Raw genomic sequence first — 20,117 nt, 5'->3', positions numbered from 1 at the left:
TCCTGCTTGATGTTTCGGCTTTAGCTCTCTGCACTGAATGCATAGAAACAGTGTGTCTTTAGTAATTTATAGCTGTTTGATTTTCTTTTTCTTCATCTTCCCCAGACTTTTGAAGCATCTTCATCTAGGTTTTAAATAAAGCTATCAACTATGTTTTAAACATTCTCTAAAAGGATGAGAAGAGCAATTTTTTTCTCTCAATCTGGCCTGGAATTCTTTTCTGTCTTAATTCTTTTCAGAACTGTGGATCTTGAAGCTTGTTATGATCATACTTAATCCTGTAGTTCATTTTCTGTTGTTTCATCAATCTTAACTTGAATGTCATCATCATCCAGTCATGAGCCCTTCCCCTATCTGCTCTAGAGGAGGTATGTGTTTTGTATATACTTAAAGAACTTTGCCAGCATTTGGGTATGAAGATACAATTTCTCTGCCACCTACATCAACCACCCTGTGCAGACCAGGTTGTTCTTCTGGAGGGCTTGTGTATATGCAAGAATAAAGCTATTCAGACAAGCAAATCCAAGAAGTTTTAAACCAGGCTCATTAGTTTTTCCCCAGCTCTGTGCTTCCTGTCATTATACATATGCTTCTCAAGCTGGACATTCCATTCTCCCTACACTACTATGATATTCAAATAATAATCCCAATTCTAGTATCATATTTATCAAATTTAAACAATTACCATATTTTTTCTAAGGGAGTGTCTTGCATCTGCTAAAGTTCCTGTGATTTTTTTTCCCCTTCATTTTCTTTCATTGCTACATCTTGGAGAGCCATGCCATAGTTACTATTCCTTTGAATCCAGAAAATGTCAGTACATAGACAACAAACATCATAGTTGTCGTCATCATCATCATCAAGAACTACTGGGTCTCCCTTTGGAAAGGTGGTTCTACTTATTAAACATCTAAAAGCACATTTGTTGAATTTAAAGTATTTCTTCCCCTCTCCTGTGTAGCTGAGTGTATTGTCTCCAATATTTGCAGCCTGTGGATTGAGAGACAAACAGCAGTGCTCACATAGGCTTGCCTGATGCCTTCCCATTGTTCCTTGTTCTCTCATCTGCCACCACTGAGAACAGTCTAGCTCCATTCTCTTTGGAACCAGCCTTCAGGTAGTTGAAAACTGCTATTAAATCTCCTCTCAGTGGGTGCATTTACATGGGATGCTTAATGAGCATTGGCCTAATTTTACTATGCATTAACATGGCTGGCAAAAACCATGCTAATGCACTAATGCGCAGTAGATTTAGTCCAATGTGCACTGTCACACAAAAAACGGGCATCTGCAGTAATGCACAGTAATGCTGATCATGGCACATTTAGTACCTGTTATTATAGGTACTAAACTTAATGTGCCATAATTACAGTGCATTAATGAACATGGAGATGTGCCCAGTCTCCTCTAGACTAAATAAAATAATCCCAATTCCTTCAGCCTCTCCTCATAAGTGATGTGCCCCAACCCCTTAACCACTTTTACTGCCCTAGAATTTCTCTTGTCATCTCCAGCCATACTTCTTGACTGATCCTCTGTCCCCCACCCATCTTTGAACTCACAATATTCCTGTCAGTTATTCAGCAAGCAAACCTCTGAACCACAGAAGACAAAATCCTCTTCCTATACCATTTAACATCAATACCCTTCGATATGAGTACAGCATCCTTATTCTTTCCCAATGCAAAACAAAAATACGTATTGAACATTGCTGTCTTTTCTGCATCATTATTAACACTTCTATCACATTGATCTAGTAATGGGCATCAACTATGCGCACCATGCCTACTATACTTTAAGAAGTCTTTCTTATTGTCCTTAGCCTTGACATCATAGATTTTTTCCTGAAACCTTTAGCTTCCCTAATATATTTTCTATATTTTATTATTCTAATTTATATTGCTCGCTACCTATTTTTATACTTTCGAGTTTTATTTCCCTAATTGCTGCCTTCACATTAATATTGAATCAGAAAGGGCTTTTGACTAAAGATGTCCTTTTTCTTGATTGTGAAATCAAGTATGGGGGAGCACAGTTCTGCCATATGTAAAGGTTGGAAGCAAACATATTTCTTCATTCTACATGATAAAAGGCAAAACATGGTCATGGAATGAAGGCTGGGTAAGGCTAAGAAGTCCTTTTAAAAGAGGCCATATGTGTGTGTACTGCTTTCAAAATGATGACGTTAAAAACATCTTATTAGTGCTTAAAACTACTGCAGGCATGTAGTCATGGCATAGGCGTTTAGTCTATGTGGAGATGGATCTGAGCCCACACTCTGAAAACTGTTGCACATGTGTATGATTGGTAAATCATCCCTGGATGTATGAATCCAAAGCTAGCAAATTATTTAAATCAAAGGAACTATGAAGTTACCCTGAGCTGTATAAGCTACTGTTCTGAACCTCAGTAACTTTAGATCTGTTTCATGTTGGAATTTTTCAGAGTAACTGTCTCAGATTTCCTTGCGTGCCGAAGAATTCTTGGCCACTCTAGTACAGCAGTATTTGATACTCATATATATGCTTCCATGGGACACATTTGTATTCATCTAATAGTTTGAACTGATTCTTCACATTACATAAAGTCTCATTTCATCTTGCAAGGGGCAGAGTTGGACCCAAGGTTAAGGTGGCAAACAGTGCAAATATGTCTTGCAGAGAATGTGTATGTGTGTGTGAAAGAGGCGACAGAATACAGTGGAGACTGTGAAAAGCAGAAAGGAGGATAAGAAAGGGGAGGTGTATGACAAGGTGTCCTTCCAGAGGTGGCCGTGAAGCCCCTGGGGTCACTTTGGCCCTCGCTCTCTGGGAGCAATCACCCTTTCAGTCACTTGCCATGCCTTGATGTCTTATATTTTTATATGAGGGAGGCTGGCCCAGGGCTTCCCAAATTGCTCTCTCAAATAAGTGTCAGGTGCCTGTGCTCCCTGACTAATGGGTTAATTGTGTAGCTCCATTCCACCCCTCCACCTTGCCCCATGCCTCACAGGTGTCATCACTCATGGATGTTACTTTCTATTTTAGTTCCTCCTTTGGGCTCCTAGACCCTCTCTGGTGCCACATTCTCTGTCCCTCAGTAGGTTCATGGACCCTTGCTGGTCCCACACTTTTAGCCCCTCAGTCCAGGCTCTAGACCCCTCCCTGGGTTCCTAGGAACCTCCTTCTCCCCTTACTTCCTCCCCAAACCTCCAAACTGCATCACACTGCACTCTCCTTGCTGGTCTTTCAGAGCTGCAGCTATCCTGCTCAGTAACTGTTTCCTCAGCAGATTCCAAGATGCTACTGCTGGCTCTACTCAGGTCTGGGCTTATATCCTACCTAAGCACAGACTTCCTCCATGGTCAAATGACTCCAGTAACCAGCCCTGGCCATACCTGCAGGCTGCCTCAGCACTAGCCTGCCTGCTCCTTAAAGTAGCAGGAGCACCAAGCCTTCTGCCACAATGTTAAGAAGAAGAGAGGATGACAGAAGCATTGGGGGATAGTAGGGACAAAGAAAATGAAACGGCAAAGAGGCTAGAGACAAAAATAGAAAAGAGGCGGAGGGAGGGAGGAAGGGTGACTGGTTCCCTGACAGCTTGCCTTGCTGGGACCCTGCCACAGTTGGTGTTCTTGTGGCAGCAGCAGAAGCAACTTTTGCAACCACAGCAGTGGTAGAGAGGGCTGCCTCTAGTTTAGGGGTTTTCAACCTTTTTTAAGGAATGTAACCTTTCTGGAGGGTACCTGTTCTGGTGCGTAGCCCTTTCCAGATTGGGGGGTGCTGTTGGCCGACTGGCAAGCAGGGAGGAGGGAGTCATATATTATACCTTGAGTGTTACAAGAGGTCAGAACACATACATTCAGTGGGTTTTTAAAATGAAAAATTCAGTGTTGGAGGGAGCCCAGTGATCTCCATTAAAAGGCACCATTTGCTAACAGTCACCTCATAGGCTATGGACACATGCTCATTTGTAGCATTACAAAAATAAAGCACTATGGGTGCATACACATGTGCACAGCCCCCTGGCTGGAGCACTACAAAGTTGTGTTCTCCACACACGAGGCTGCTCCTTTGCTCCCCCTGTTCCCGTGGGAGCCTGTCAGTAAGGCAGTGATGGCATCAGCTAGAGCAGAGGTTGTCAACTGTGGTATACGTTCTCCCGGGGGTACTTGGGATGGCCCCAGAGGGTATGCGCAGCAGCTCAGGGAAGCAGCACACGGCGGTGGCACAGAGCGGTGAATGGCAGCAGCCGCACGCAAGCTGCCTGCTCCCCACCGCCGCCATTCACCACGCTGTGCTGCCACCGCGTGCTGCTTCCCCATGCTGCCGGTTTTGCGTCCGGCCAGCTGTCAACACCATGGCTGTCAGCACCATGGCTACTCAGTCCAGTGAGCAAGGATGCTGGGAAGGCCCATGTTACAATAAGCCTGCCTTTTTGTTGTGGGGTTACTGTAGCAAAGAGGATGCATAAGTACCTTAAAACAGTTGCCATTTCAATTTGAGTATAACTTTTCTTCTGTATCAAAATTCAGTATATTCAACTGGGTCATAATCTTTAAGATAGCAATTTGTCAAATTGCCTTTGTCTGCATCTGTCACATGGCACTTGGACTATCGATGAGATTGGGATGTAGTATCGTGCGATGTTGTGTATAATGTGATATGCAGTTCAGTGCGATGGGATGCGGTGAAAAGGTTCTTAGCCTAGACAATCTTACACTGAAGATATATAACAACTGTTTTCAAGTTGTAATTACCAAACTGGTTATTTTTGTCTTTGAGTAGCAAAGGCAAAATAATTAAAATAGCTATTTTACTTCGTGATAGTATTTGTTTATAGTATTGTAATAACTATCCAAGCTGCTACTGAGTCATTTGGGTTTTGTTAATACAAAATATTTTGGTGTCCAACAGGAGAATTATAAATCTATTATTGCAGAAGATTAGCATCCCTGAATCCATGATATTAATAGCCCTTGCTGAAGAACAGCATGTACATTGTGAAGATTACTGGATGTCAGACAGAGTTGGCCAGCCAACAAAAAATAAAAAAATAATTTTAACAGTGACTTTTAAATTCACCTATTAGCTGTTCAAGGAATCTAGCCATTTGGTATTAATGATTTATTTCTTCATCAAAAATATTACTTCCCTTGCTGGCACAGCGGCTTTACATGCCAGGGAATTAACTGAAACTACCATACAATTCAGTTCACTCCCTGGTACACTAAGGTCACAAATGTAAATCAAGTCATTTAGATTTTGATTGAGAGGAAACAGAAGGCTTTCTGAGGAATACTTTGCATTCGGGTTAGAAAAAGCAGACTATAACTATTCGAGTGGATTTCCACTACTTAATCAGTACAACATATGATATCAAATAATTGGTGTTAAATGTTCTGCAGTGGCTGTATTCTTCACTTCGTTTATCTAGTACTACTAGACAAAACTGTGACCTCTGTGCCCCAGATCCATATTCTACCTTTGTGCTCCTAAATATCACTTAAGTAGCCTCCTAACTGTTTTTGGTACAATTTTGGATTCAGTGGGCCTATGGTTGGCCCTGCCTTCTCTACTGTGTATGTTCAGGAGGCTGTACTGGAGTGGTATAGGTGCCTGGGCAAAAGAGACTTGGCCAGACATGTCTTGCTGATACTGAAACTTTGGTCACAGAAAAACCAAACTACATTCAGGTGCCAAATATTTCTATTACAAGGCTATGTGAGTGTCATCTAGGCACATGAAAGTGAATTTGGATTGAGTCCTAAGTAGCCAGTTAGCAGGAGACAAATGGATAAAGGAAGGAACCGTACCACAGGAGCTGTGTTCTGGTATGTAAAATTACATTTACAGACTCTTACAACTGAAGAAGTTTCATTTCAAGTGGGTCAGATAATTAGTCTTTCATTTGTCACACTAGTTTTATACTCCAGGTTTATCTGACACCTTTAGGGGCATCTGTTTTGCAACACTATGACTTTGTAACATAGTTGGGACAATGTATTTTACAGAACCATACTAGGGTGTCCTGACAATATAAATCATAACAATGTAAGCAATGAAACATCATCCTATCCTGCCCTCCACCACACACACATCTCTAACTGAAATGGTTACATACAACCTGCTACAGATGCAACTTACTGTTTTCCTTTATTGTTAACTGAAAAATTACCAGCATCACCATCAATGTAACACTTTTTTGACTTAAATATTTTTCCCTGCCAAGCCCTTCTATTTTTGTCTCCGGGCCCGTCTTTCTGAGAGTGGCAGCTTGTACATTCTGAGAAAAGTAATAGGACTCACCTGTCAGCATGAGACAACAGAAATATTTCTGCATCATTATTAATGTTTTTTGCAGCATAGTTCAGCATTGTCAGAGCTGGTACCAGCCATGAGAGCTGTGTTTTTATGGCAGCAAAGATTCTCTTACAGTGAAAACAAGACTGGACTGGCCTGGCCTCAGGAGATTTAGGTGCAATGATTGACTTTGGCACAGGATTTTATGTGACTTTGTGCAAGTCATTTATGCCTCGGTGTAAAGGTTACCTCAGAGCTTAGTACCTTTCTAATGCTAACTCATGCTTGTTTCCCACTTTAAAATGGGGGTTATTATATTTTGTTGATTCAATGTACGAGGATAACTCTGTGGCATAGTCAGAATTGTAGTGTTAATGGGACCTGCTGTGACAAATTCAATATTAAGTTCAAGCCAGTTTGAAGATATTCAAATATGAAAGTATCTGAAAAAGGTCTTAAAGGTGAAACAACAAAACAGACTTTCTTCAGACTCTTGAAATAAATATTGATGTATTTTTTTCCTGGTCTTACAGAGCTGAATCAATAGTAACTTTCAGGTAGAACTTTCTCATGTCAGGCTGTCATTGTGTATACATCAGCTTTGTTGATGATGCCAGCAAAGATCTCTGTGAATAACATTTATGTAACAGTTGCAGAGTTAGAAGACAAACACCAGATAAAGTGATACCAATAATTAGCTTAGTGTGGTGTATTTTTTATGTACAGTTGCTCCAAAAGTGCTATCTAATTTTTTAATTAGTTATTGAATGGTAGACTTAAAGGCTTGCAACTGGGTCAAATTGAAAGTCAAGTTAAGGCTATCTGAACAGGCAAAACTTGTATCATATTTAGACTGCCTTAACTTAGGGTGAAGTTGCACGTTATTTTTTAGACCATATTAAATCAGTGGAATGTTAAGTGTTGTTAAAGCTAGAACACTCTACAAATGCTAAGGCAAAAAGTCTCCAGCTGAAGTACAGGGTGTGAGCCCCACAGATGAGAATGTGTATATGGAAAATACATCTAAAAAAACTTCAGTTACCACTAAATCACTTTGCTTTCTCTATATGCATTTGTTTTAACCAAACTATCCCTACCCTTCTCATGCTTGGCCTGTTGGCTTATGCATCTTTCATTTTCTTCTTTTTTACTTCACAGAGCTCTCGCCTTAGTTTCCTCTAGTGGCTGTCTTTCTTATCTCCAGCCAAGGTTTTCCTTTGCTTTGCATTATCTATATACCGTGCTGACCACACATTTTGAAATTGAAATTGTGCACCTAACCGGTAAATAGGAATTGACCAGCTTTGGTCAGTGCTACTTCACAATCAACAGTGTGCTCTGCTGAATAGCTATGTACTCTTGCTGTAGTTTGACTTGGTGTGTACCCCATTGCTTTGTGTGTAGCCCATCCTTTGCCTGTATGTGTACCCCATCTACTACAAAGTGAAACTGATCCTTACAACTTAGCAAATTTCCCAGGGCATGAATGATGCATAACACTGGCTGGAAAACAGACCTTTGTGAGAAGTGGTCAAGTTTTGATATTTGACTCTGATCTGATGTGAAATGGGACAAAGAATTTATTAAAATTTTCACTAAGAAACCCACAAACCCCATAACAGTGTTTAGGGCACTTATGTGCTGGATCTCTCGCAACCCAAAAATCTTTCTCTCTGAAATGTTTAAAGTTAAAATTGTTGTTCAGACACTGAGCTGGATTGGGAGCTAGGGAGCTCAGCACTACAATTGTTCAGGAAATGCTAAATTTGTGAAAATCTGAAAGGAACAGAAATATTCAGGTTTCTTGATACTGCGTAATTTTTTTTGAAGTGTGTGTGAAATGTTTTTACTTCATTTAGTTTTAACCAAAAATGGAAAATGTGGAATGAAATGAAAATTTGCTATCTGAAAAACCAGTAATTTTAAATCACAGTGAAGCTTTGATTAAACTTTTTTTTTGCTAGCTCTACTTCAATTATCAGGGTTAAGTCCCCAAAACAGGTATCCAGGAAGAGTGGCCTAAGTGGTCTTTTGTGCTGTCTGGTATTAAGTGAATTTCCTATAGAGCCTAGACTTCGGGAAAAATTAGAACATTAATACAGAAACGTTAGACTATATAGAAGCTTCATCTCCTATATGATCTTAAATAAATATTTGTAGCTTGATTCAAAAGAACAGACCCAGAAAACGTAAGAGTCAGCATGTCTTTCTCCCTACCTTGAGCACTCCCCCAGTAATGATGAGTGGAATGATTCTATTAAACTACAAATCCAGTGGAAATGGACCGAATAATTGAGTGCTATCAGAGCAGCAATTAGTGCGCTAGTAATCTCTAGGTAGGGAAGATAATTGCTTACATTAGTTAATTTAGTTAACAAAGCACTCTGAGACCCTCAGATGGCAGTAAGTACCATGTAGGTACTACATATTGTTATTTATTTTTGATGAGGGTGATGCTGTGACTTATCCTGTGATTGGTATTCTTCTTCTGTCTTTCGTTGTGAAGTTTGAGTAATGTGAATCACATCTTCTGACACAACAGTTTTCTTGTCTCAAAGCGTACTTGGCTTATATAAGGTAGCAACTGAGAATGAGTTTCGCAAAGGGAAGAATGATGAGGCTTTCACCTTTTTTGTATGCAAAGATCAAATAATAAACTTTTAACAAGGAGAAACAATTCTTGTTTATTGGACTTTTCTGCGATAACTAATTTAAAAGGATGTGGAGAAGTTTGAGAGAGTCCAGAGAACAGCCACGCACATGATCAGAGGTCAGGGAAGCAGACCCTACGATGACAGGCTGGGAGCCATGGGGCTCTTTAGCCTGGAAAAGCGCAGGCTCAGGGGTGATCTGATGGCCACCTATAAGTTTATCAGGGGTGACCACCAGTATCTGGGGGAACGTTTGTTCACCCGAGTGCCCCAAGGGATGACGACTAGGTCGAACGGTCATAAACTACTACAAGACCGTTTCAGGCTGGACATAAGGAAGAATTTCTTTACTGTCCGAGCCCCCAAGGTCTGGAACAGCCTGCCACCGGAGGTGGTTCAAGCGCCTTCATTGAACACCTTCAAGATGAAACTGGATGCTTATCTTGCTGGGATCCTATGACCCCAGCTGACTTCCTGCCCCTTGGGCAGGGGGCTGGACTCGATGATCTTCCGAGGTCCCTTCCAGCCCTAATGTCTATGAAATCTATATTTTAAAGGGAATGGTGTCTTTCCCTTTCCTTCTGCAGCTTAATTTCCTGGTCCTAATTCTGTCCTTAAAATATTGCAATATCAAGATATAAACAATGTCTGGAGTGTCTTTATTTGAAGGTGTGGCTTGAATTGGTTTTGGATTCATGGGTATACTTCCATGCAGTGGCCACTTCCCCTCCATGCCACAGGAAACTCTGTTGTTGCTCTTTCATCCTTTGGAATTATCTTTGTGTTAAAACTACTTATGCATGAGATGTTAGATCTGGCACAGAGGATATCAAGTCAAATTACTACCACTGTTTAGAGTCACAGGGTAGAATAACATTCACATGACTCAGAGGGCTATATAACCTTCATTTTGATCTTCTTCCTTTTCACTGTCAGCTTTTTTTTCCCCATAGCTTATGCTAATAGTTCTACTCAGTTGCTTATCTGCATGGTACAAATTGCAGATCATCAGTCAAAATAAAAGTGGCATAATGCCAATATGAAGTCCTCTTCTGTTGTATAATTTTTCAAGTGATACTGGCACCATTTGAAGATAACTGATACCAATTTTCATTTGGAGTACTGTAGAGATTGATGCTGGTTCTGGTCTTGTTTATCATCTTCATTAAGGATCCAGAAGGGGCAGTAAGCAGGGTGAAACTTGTGTTGTCTTCTAAATGCCACTTAGACAAGTGGCATTTACCCTCAAGGACAGAGGAAAGTTTGAAGAGAGCTCAAGAAATTAAGAACTCAAAAGCTAAAATAAGCTTCAGTTTTAAACAGTGCATGGGAATATTATAAGGGAAAAATAACTGGCAACACTGATTTTTTTCAGTGCATGTGAGAAAAATATCCAATTGATGCTGAAAGAGATCTAGTGGGCACACCTACATGAGATTGCATGAGCTGCCTAATTAGCATTATTGCAGAGCTGCCTAATTAGCTCCCCAGTAAAATCTCAACATCTACAGGGGTGGCCCTATTAGGCTGCAGGAAACTAATTCACTCTGCCACAGGTTAGTACTTGTAAATACAAACACTATCCTGCAGTGGCTTTCTTTAGTGCACAGCAACTCACGTGTAGATGCTGATGGGGTTGGCTGGGGTATGAGTGTGCTTCAGTGCGGGGCAACTGTACTGGAGCACCCTCATGCCCCAGCCAGCTGTTCTGCAGCATGTTGAACTGGGTAGGAGAAGCCCCGGCTGGAAGGCTGACCCCCAGGACCCCCTACCAGCTGGTGCTGCTCCAACCTGACTCAACATGTTGTGGCCCTGGGCACATGTGAAGATACAGTGCCTGGAGCAATAAACTCTGGTGTGATATGCAATAGAGTTTATTCACTCACATTAATTTCACGCATAGATGCACCATCTATGTTCGTAATAGTATCTGACTTGTCAGGACTGTATACCTTTTGTAGTCTTTTCTGCCTTTGTAACGTAAGTGTAAAATGCTACTACATCAGAATTCTACGCTCTCTTAAACCATTGAGGCAGAAGGCAAGACAGGTGGCACCTTAGAGACTAACTCGTTCAGAAAGGTGTACGCTTTCGTAGGTGACAGCCCACTTCATCGTATGCTAAGTGATGCCATGTTACATCAGCTTTGCCCTCTCTCTTCACGACTCACAGGAAGTAGTAGAATAAGGCCCCTTGGACATCAGTTTGCAGTATGGTGCTGCATACGCAGACATGCTATCCAATAGGAAGATAATAGAGTCATTCCATATGAGTTTCAGATACCTATTATCCCTGGGGGCTAGTGCCTCAGTCCAAAATATATACAGTTAGAAGAACTGCTGCTCAGCTGCTGCCGTAACCATGGAGATACTTCAATTCCCAAAGCAATGACATTTCCACCAGCAAAGATGCATTGGCACCTACATTTCTAACCATCAGTGTGTACACAAATATTCTGGTCCTGATGGCACTGATTTGCTGGGTACTTAAGACCCAATGACATTCTCAGTGTAGCCATTCCTCTGTTTTTCCTGTGAGACCAATTCAGTAAGTTTTCAGAACATGCTTACCAGACCTGACCAAAGACACAGGACAAATAGGAGAAGGCTATGGTCCCATCTCTCATATCTATTAGTCCAATGGTTGGAGCACTTAGGTATGGGAAAGCTTCACTTGAAGCAGGGCTCCAAGTCCTACATCTCCCAGATAAATGACTTTAAGATATAGGATTAGGATATGCCCTAGTGTATGGTATACTGTAGTGTGAGTTTCTCCTGTTGCATTTGTTACATTTTGTGTAAACAGACAAACCAGGTCTCCCAAGTGGTGCTAATAATTAGGCAACAGTAGAGGAATTCTCTGTCTCGGGGTCTTGGGACATGTTCAACCTGTGCCGTTCCAAATTTGTGGAATTTTGTGCTGTAGCAACGTTGAGACAAAACTGGAGCAGGCTCAGGTTCATGTTCCCTATTGGAAGCATGCCCTGCTTACACTCTGTTGCCAGAGGGATGCTGAGCAAATATTCCACCATGCCTCCGTGCGTTGATTCCTGGGAACAGCACAAAGTGCTGATTGCCTGCCTGGCAGATACTACCTCCAGCCCACCCTTGGCTTGTTGGGGAAGCTGAGCTTGAAGTGGGGGAAGCTAAGGCTGGACTGGAGGGTTTGTGGGAGGGGAAACAGATGTGGGATACCACATGGTGTTGACAGGGACTCAGTATAATTCTAGCCCTTGTGTGTAATGTGAAAAGGGCTAGCGGGCCAGCTCCCTGCTCATTGAAATGATTTAAAGGTTAATTTTTGCATCCAAAGTAGTGCATGAGGGCAGGATATGTGCATTCTGGGATGCTGAAGGACAGTGATATCTCTGTGAAGCAGGCACATGTTCAATGTTCCTGTCAAAGATGACAATCTTTTGGGATAAACCTTGACCAAAAGGGCACAACTTTGCTACTTTTTGTTTGCACTTGTGATGTCACAAATGGCTTGAACATGTGTCTGCTTACGCTATGGGACACTGCAAATGCATTTGGAATGGCACAAGCTGAAGGTGTGCCAAGGCCTTCTGGGTGAAGTAAAAGGACATGCCTAGCTCCCTCCGAGGACTGAGACCTAAGCTTCTCTCCTCAGCATTTCTTCCTGGAAAGCTTAGGCTGTGCCAGGCTCAGTCTACTGGCTTTGGTGAATCCCATTCTCGATGCTACCTGTCTCTGTTCACTGTATAAGGAATCTTCCCATTAACTCATAGCTAAGGATTTCACTAGCTGGCGGGATGTAATACTGAGTCTGAGTCCCCATTTATAACTAATCTCAACAGTTCAATATCCGGAGAGTATTCAAAGCTACATGCTTCAGAGAAGGTTCAAGGAATTTTTGCAGATGGCAGTTCTGGAGCATTTTACCCATAAGGTTCCTTGTCTCCATCACATGGAGATTGATTTACGCTTTGAGGTTTGACTTATGCCAAAGGTTCACATTCTTTCTAAGACTTCAAAACTTCTTTCAAAAGATGAGTCAGTTATTTTCAGAACAGATTAGGTAATTTATCTCTAATTGCAGGGCACATTATGAAGCTGAATCCTACAGTCAGTTGTGACTGTCTCAACCTGTAAATCCCTGTTGTTGTAATGTTGTATATTTTTATTACTTTATATGGAAAGCTGATCCTTATTTTTTAATCCTGCTTTGCTGATCAGGTCAATGAAATCTTGTGCCAATAAGTTCCCTATCAGTTCATAGACAAATTCTGTGTCGTGTATGGCAAAGCATTTAATTTAGCATCTTTAAATATGCTGCTTTTCATTTTTATAACCTATCCCCTTTTTCTTTTATTTTGAAAGACAATAGTTGAATAGCTTTGGAATACCTCATTGTATTATACACCTCTCTAGACAATAAACAGTAATGTTCTTTTCAGTCTTCCTCTCCTTAGGGGGAAGTCTTTCCATGTCTCTAATTAGTTTTATCACCTGTCTCCTAAATCCTTCCTACTGCTATATTTTTGAGAGGATGTTTGAAATGAATAGAGCATACCAAGAAAAAGATTGCAGTGATGTACATAATGTCATCATCATAATAATTTCAGTATTATTCTCAATCACATTCCTCATACATTCCTAACATTTTAGTTGGGTTTTTGGATGCCATAGTACAATGAGCAGAGATTTTCATTGAGCTTGTTCACATTGATCTCTAGGGACATGTCCCAGGAGCACACACATGTGGTTTGCAGCACTGCTGACCCATCTATGGTACTGCAAGCTGCACATACCACACATGCAGGCATTTGTTGCACTGCTGATCTGTAGCGCAGCAGGGTTTTTTGACATTCGGAGATCTCAGTGACAAAAAAATTCTATGCCAGAAAAAAGCAGGGCGGTGTACATGGCAGTAGCATGTGCTGCCTAAAACTGGAGCCTGGCCAGCCAGAGCTATGCTCTGCCTGCCAGGCAAGCTCCATGTGCCCAGATCACTGCTGCTGGAGCCCTCGGAGGCCCCCAGGATCCAGATAAGGGTTCTGGGGCCAGCCCAAGTGCTGGCTGCAGCCTCCCCTAGGGCACCCAGGGCAACTTGCTGTGCACCAGAGCAAGGATCCAGGGGCATTTCCTGGGAGCAACTAGCAGCAGCACATATGCACAAGGATGCTGTACTGTCATCATGGCCATTGGACTATACTAGGGTCTTGTCTGCCCAGTTGGCCAGAGTCAGACTTTGCATGCAGGGATAGGCATGTCCCTATCTCTCCAGAGGTCTAAGACTGACCAGATGCCCTCACCTGGCTTAGCCTGCCCGTCAAGGCAGTTTACCAGGGTGTGACTGCTATCGCATGCAGACAGCTACTTGACACCACAGGGGAGAGTTGAATGCTGGTGAGGACCAACGGATGAAGAGTTGCTTAGGCAAGCGCAATGTACTCTTTCTCTGCAGGTGCTATAATGAAATACATAATTGCTGTATAAAGTTTGTGTATATTTAGTTGGAACTGTATATGATAATTTGGGTGGCTGTGTAATTTGTATACACTGTTTTAATAGGCATGGGGATACTGTGCTGATGGATGAAGTAAAAAAACACATATCCATCCATCCATCCATCCATCTATTGTGTAGGGGTCTAACTTGCTGGGAAGGGCAAACTCCAGGCCAGAGGTTTGTTTTTTTTTATAGGACAAACTTATCTCAAGGCCCAATTTGTTAATTCAACTAAAAACTCAAGAAGTAATACAATAGCTTGGTGCCTGAAGGCCTTTCACTCTGTACCTTTCTCTCTGTTCCAGAGCCAGTCACAAGCCAGCCTCACTCCTGCTAATCTCTTCTGGTTGAGCTCACCCAGCCCTGCTATCCACTGACCCCTTCCCAGGTGCATTGGGTAATAATACAACTGTTTGGCCCTAGTCCGCTTGGCTGTTTAAAAGGCCTCTTGATACACTATGCTTGCAACATATAAAGCTAAATTATTGTGCCACTTGTCTGGCATGAATTGACAAGTAGGAGTGTGTGGAAAGATGTTGTATACCTAGAAAAACTCCTAGACCTTTAATAGCTGCTCCCTGTCTTCATTGCAGAAATTGAGTAAATCAAATCACAGTAATTTCATTTGAAAAAGAAGCATAATCTGTTAACTAACTATCCTAAAGACTATATTGATTTTAAAAACAATCTGTTATGGGGCATTTATCTTTATAGAACATTTTTATTTGTTTTTATTTCTCAGCTATAAAATTTATCTTCAGACATTATTATCCCTTCTTGGATTTTGTTTAGTGGTTATAAAACAACAGCTATAAACATTAAGGGTAAAGTCCTGCTAAAATTGTGGCAATTCTTTAAACTTCCTGCTCAGGCATGACATTTTCTAGCATGGAGGCTACAACATTTTAGAACATAATAAAACACCTCTACCTCCAAAAATAACCTCATCTATTTTTGTCCTTAGTTGGACAATGTAGAAAGCTTTCGCATTATACCATCTGGAGATGCTCATCTTGCAGATGCATTTAATATGCTTACTCATTTTTCTTTTCTTGTCCCTCCCAGAGAAATTGAAGTCTGTTCCCAGAAGAGAGATAAAAGATTGCTAAAAACATGGAAAGTAAAAAAATACACAATCTACTATTGTCCCATTGTCCTTCTTAACCAAGTATTTGTTTGGAAGAATGATCAGAGCAGTATCTGCTAGCGATGGAATACCAGAATTTGACATTAAAACCCTCAGAGTTCAAGTACAAGTGCATACCATACAGTATTGTATTCTGCTTTTTCTTGGCAACTGAATTTACAAATGCTTAATTTTACCTCTGTATTTAGGGGTACCTTTGAAATCAACTGTGTGTGAACTAGTCAGCAAGCATTATGAGGCAGTTCCTTTACAGAGGTTTATATCCTTCTTGGCATGACCGTTTCCCAGATATAATATTGTAATATTGATACTCTGCAAATTCAAACTCCTTATATTTCATTGGACCCAATCCTATGAGGTGTTAAATATCTGCAACTCCAGCTGAAGTAAATTCAAGGAGAACTGTGGGTGCTGTGTTTTCAAAAACCTCTGCACTTCTCAAAATAAAGCTTATTGCCTTTTGCTGGTTTCAGGATAATTTTCCAATTTATTTCATGCTGTTATGAGTTTTTATATATATAAATGTGTGGGAGCACCAGTGTTTGTCACCTTCTTTAGGACTGATTTCAGTCCTCCTTTGTTCCGGAACTTGCAAGTAGATAAAAATGCTGAAAATTTGAACTTCTCCTTAGTAGGGGAGAGACGTTTGTCTAGGTCACCTGAGCAATGAACCGTATTTTATTGCATTTGACTCAGTGATATTTTGGTATAAACTCAAGGCAACGCCAAAGCATGGCACTATTTTCACAGGAACTATAATTTATGGTAAATTTGTGTTATGAGGGCCCAGTCATAAGATTCTGAGGGTACCTGTGGAGCTGCAGGGAAAGGAAGTCAGATATCTCCATGCCTGCATTATCAGTCCATACGCAGAGAAGGGTTTCTACTCCCCCATCCTGATAGGTGGCTGGAAAATGGAGCAGCATGAATTGGCTCCATCTCCCATGAAAGTGGCAAACACATCAGACTTGAAGGAAAAGGGCTGGCATAGCAAACATTCATTCTTCCCAGGGACTGCAGGACCATAGAAAAAGAGCTTCTGAGTCAGATATTAAAGTTAGGGAATGTAAACCAGGTAAAAAACAGGGCCAGAGCATAGTCTAGGAGAGTTTGATGGAGAAACCACTGATGTTTGCTCCTCCTTTTCCAGGAACTCAGGTTAGGGGGACTTTGGAAGAAAGGCAGTTCCATTTTTCCTTTATTTGCTTTAGTTCTGAAATGAGGCAGATTGAGTGGATGGAGACTGTTTAATAGGTCAAAGCTGGTAAGAGGAGCACATGTTCTGACATTACTTGGTAGCAACAGAATGAGTTGTGCTCCATCCATATTTTCAAGGCTTGCATTGTACCCTGAATACTAAAGCTTACATTTTTCCTTTAAATGGAGAGTGTAGACTGTACAGCCGATGGTTTTAGGCCTATCTACACCAGCAAAGTGAAAAATATAGGATTGTTTTGCCATTTTAGCCATTGGAATCATAGAAATACAGGGCTAGATGGGAGCTCAGAAGGTCAGTCTAATCCAGCCATCCCAGCCAAGTGTTTGTCTAACCCACACGTAGAAACCTCCTCTGGTCAAGAATCCACTCTTATAATTACAAAAGTGCCACAGTGCCTGCCTCAGCAAGAACCTGGTTACATCACCAGGATAAAGTGCAGGCTTTGGTTTCACATTGGAATTATGATTGTCTCATGAACCAGAACCATGAACTCTTGCTTCTGTTTATATGCGGTTGAGATGATGTCTCTAAAGAAGAGAAAAGGAATTCTGACTTTAAAAGACAAAAAAAAGTAATATCAATATGATTTATAGTGAACTTTATTTTGCTAATAATAAATTCGTGATTTAAATACAAATTGTTAAGAAATGACATAATCATTATTCATAAATATATTGCATTGTCCCTATACATTCATATACTTGTGCTATGAAAACTCAGAAGTTCTCTAAAATATATTTTTCTTGGTGGTGGTAGAGTATAAGCCCAGTTGCGCTAACAACAGTCTGACCTGTCTTTCAGAGTGTTAAAAACATGATGTACCCAACACTGTTCAGAAGGAGTGCAGAACACACTGCCTGGGGTCTGATTTTTGCACATGACTACAAAAGTTTTATGTTAATTAAACTGGCAGAACACTGGGTAGAAGCAGGGTCTTGCTGTTTTTTTTAGCTTTTATGCTATCTGAGCAGGAGGCTTCTTGTTTCCTTGAGGAGGCCAGGTCTCTCACCCATTCTATTTTGACTCTTCACCTGTGAGGGAGAGGGGGGAAAAAAAGGATTGAGCATAACATAGCACGCAGCAGGCTCTAAAGCATGCTTTGGTCCTGGCATTGAGGCTAGGGGCAGAAATCTTACATAAACTGGTATAAGTAATTGGAAACCAGTTCAAATCTGTAACACAACAGAAGTTCAGAAAACATACATTGCTTTCAAAATGGCCAAAATCAGTTTAAGATAAACCTGGATCAGACTTAAACTGATTTAACCTAAATCAATTATTACATTTCTGTCCCAGATGCCCTCTAGGTTCAAGTTAACTCACAGTCCCCTCAGCATCTGAGGATGCTTTGCACCTCTCCCACAAACTCCCTCCCAGAATGGGAAGGCTATCCTTGACCCCAAGCTGTCTGCTCCAGCTGAGCTGGGTGGTGTGCTCTAGCACCCCCTGGCTTCTGGCCTGGGCCACTGCAGGCATGTGGCTGCATTTCTGGAATCAAAAGTGAATGTCTATTCACTTGTTCATCAGTTCAATCTGTACATCTTAGACTAACCTGCAAAGATTGAATCGATTCAGCCTGGGACTTTTTGACTGTCTGTACTTGTCCTGGAAGAGAAAACTTACAACACTTAAGAACTGAACTTTGACATCATGTAGTGTAGCATACTTTCATTAAACTACTGGCCCCATCTTTATGATAGGCTCAGTTGCTCTCCTGAATACAAAAATGTCCATTGTTTCACAGCGTTCATGAAAGTTGTCACTGCTTCCAAAGCTCCCTCTGCTGGGCTTTCAGAACACTTGCAAAATAAGAGATTTCTGAACAAAGATCTTTTTTAAAATAAAACACACATTTCTAATGCTATTGTAGTATTCAGATAATTTTTTATGGGAGTTACATCAGTAGGAGGTTTGGCCTACTAAGTCAATATCTGGTGATTTTTATATAGATAAAATAGGGCTTCTAATATATGATCATGAGCATAAATATTACCTTCTAGATTAGAACCATGATTGTAACCATAAGTAGATATTAAATAACAATACTTGGTGCTTAACTAACACCATCTATCTGTCTTGCATGCATAAAATGCACTACAACAAAACAACTGGAATAAAACAATTGTCTCCCCTAAAACTTTCACTTTAAGGGCACAGGGAGGATATGTGTACACCTTACAATACAGTGCAACACACATACTCAAACTTTAAACATTAGAAAAACTGCTTTCTCTTTAAATATTTTTCTCTTCTTCTTCTTAGAGCAGTAATATTCAACTAAGGTGCCTTGACATCCTTTCAAGGGTGCCATAAGGTTAGCACTATTAGGTGTATAAACATGATTTGCAATATAAACCCAGAGGGTGCATCCCCATGAGCGTGTACGTGTGGTTTGTGGCACATGCTAGACTTACACATGTTTGCCATGCTGCTAATTTGCAGCGCAACAGGGGGTTTTTTTGATACTGGGAGATCCCAGTATCAAAAAAAAAACAAAAAAACAAAGAAACACCAAAAAATATCCGGGTGGAATATATGGCTGCAGCGTGTGCTGTCCAGAACCAGAGCCTGGTTGGCCAAAGCCATGCTCTAGCTGCTGGCCACACTCCACTTGCCTGGATTGCTGCTGCTGCAGCCATGGGAGGCCCCCAGGAACCCAGGTTAGGCTTCTGGGGCCAGCCCAGTGTTGGCCCGAGCCTCCCCTACTCCACCTAGGGCAATTTGCCATGCAGCAAAGCAAGTGTGGAGGGGCATGCCCAGGGACAACTAGCTGCAGCACAAATACGTGGTGCTGTGAGTTGTCCCTGGGGGAAATGCATGTTGCCGCTCATGGGGATGTGCTCAGAGGTTTCACATATTAAATCCACAGTGTTAAAAAGATTCTGGTGCAGTCTTTCTGAGTTCTTTGAAAGTGCAAGGAACAAAATATTTTTCTGTAGTCAACAAACAGGTGAAAACTAAGAGCTAGTATTTTCCAAGGGATGCCTCGAATCTATAAAAATTGAGAACCACTGTCTTTGAGAAAGCAGCAAACCCCAATCCTGTGGTGCGGTCAGGTAGCTGGGGAGAACAGATGTGAAACAAGTTTGGAAAGAGGAGTGGCAGAGTTGGATCAGGAGGCAGGGGGCTAGATTATAGATGCTTGCACCCATATATCTGGACAGCACGATAGTTACAGACTGGGCCAAGTGGTCAGAGAAGGGGACTGCTATCAGGGGAGTAAACCTATTTCTACTTTTTTTTTTTTTTTTTTTGTATCTGAACTGGAAATGCCTGTGTGGACTGATGTAAATGGATATAGGGTTTTAGTTGCATTTAAATTTCTTATTTTAATGAATTAAATCAGTC

The 20,117-nt window shown here is 41.3% G+C and overlaps 1 protein-coding gene and 1 long non-coding RNA gene across 2 annotated transcripts in view; one reads left to right on the top strand and one right to left on the bottom strand.

The window, feature by feature from the left end:
- LOC112550444 overlaps positions 1-6,420 on the bottom strand; it is a 15,193-nt gene extending 8,773 nt beyond the window's left edge. The window contains exon 1 of the long non-coding RNA XR_003094297.1: positions 6,288-6,420. This is a non-coding gene — a long non-coding RNA (uncharacterized LOC112550444). The remainder of the gene's footprint in view (positions 1-6,287) is intronic.
- LANCL3 (LanC like 3) overlaps positions 1-20,117 on the top strand; it is a 45,635-nt gene that overhangs the window by 10,450 nt on the left and 15,068 nt on the right.

The sequence above is a fragment of the Alligator sinensis genome, unplaced genomic scaffold (assembly GCF_000455745.1).
Source record: "Alligator sinensis unplaced genomic scaffold, ASM45574v1 scaffold243_1, whole genome shotgun sequence".
Classification (NCBI taxonomy): domain Eukaryota; kingdom Metazoa; phylum Chordata; order Crocodylia; family Alligatoridae; genus Alligator; species Alligator sinensis.
This window is presented reverse-complemented; position numbering and strand designations above follow the sequence as displayed.